Genomic DNA, 1,163 nt, shown 5'->3' with positions numbered 1-1,163 from the left:
AAACGCCGAAGTAAAGACGACAATGCGTGACGAATTTCCGCCGGAAATGTTCCACTTCAAAGTTGCCATTTTAGATAGTGTACGGTTGGTTGCCTAAGTGACAGTAAGCATTCGATTATCATTACTCTAGTCGGTGATCGTACCTGCTTACCTGACCCATTGTTCGCAAAATTTGTTTTTAACGTTTGGTGTAACCAACTTGATGTATACGCATTTACTATCTTTGTTAACCACTGCTTAAACTTGATAATTTTACAAATTATTTTGTTAACTAATTTTTGAACTGCAAGGTTTTTCTCCGTCGTACTCTTTTTACCATTGGCAGTTACTTTTGCGAGAGTACGACATCTTTTGACTTTGCTTGCTTTGCTTATATTAATAATGTACATCGACTAAATTTCCAGGTTTTCAAAATCTTAATAATAACGATCATTATTAAACAAACAATTTTTGTGTTTTATTTTACGTTCCTTCCTTAGTGTACTTCACGTTGTTTACAACTAACGTAAGGGGGCCCTGCCTTAGGTGTTTGTTCACGTGCCACTTTTAAAATTTAAGCGGGATCTTGTTTAATTTTGGAGGGGATCATCATTCGAGTCGAGGGTTAGAACGATGCGGTTTTTTATTCTGGGGCCGTATTTGTATTCCTCGACTTCACATCCGACACTCTCTCCTCCTCACCCTCTCCTCATCGGTAGATTTCATATTTTGGCGTTTATTCGCCGGGATCGCCGAAAGATAGAACGATGCGGTTTTTTACGTCGGTCTCCTATATTGATCGGTCGCGTTCTAGAATCGACGGTGAATCGAAAAAAACGCGCGAAGCGAGGCGGCGCAACTGGGCAAAGATTCTACGCGAGCAATTCTACAAAAACCGGGTAGCATCTACATTAGGATTTTACGTTAACCTACCCCCTTCCCCCCCCCCCTCCTAATTGCATACAGATGGCACTTTTTCCATAATTTGGCGTTAATTCAAAAACGTCGAGGGTTAGAACGATGCGGTTTTCGATGTTGGTCTCCCACATTGCTCGTCCACATTCTAGAATCGACGGCGATTTCGGTATACGGGCGAGGCAAGGCGGCGCAGCCGCCGAAGCCGAGCAACGCCGTCTTTTGTGTTTCAAACTGCGAGGCGAAGCCGAGCGATGTGTCGAACGGCT

The sequence above is a fragment of the Photinus pyralis genome, unplaced genomic scaffold, assembly GCF_008802855.1.
Source record: "Photinus pyralis isolate 1611_PpyrPB1 unplaced genomic scaffold, Ppyr1.3 Ppyr1.4_LG10, whole genome shotgun sequence".
In the NCBI taxonomy this organism is placed as follows: Eukaryota; Metazoa; Arthropoda; class Insecta; order Coleoptera; family Lampyridae; genus Photinus; species Photinus pyralis.
This window is presented reverse-complemented; position numbering follows the sequence as displayed.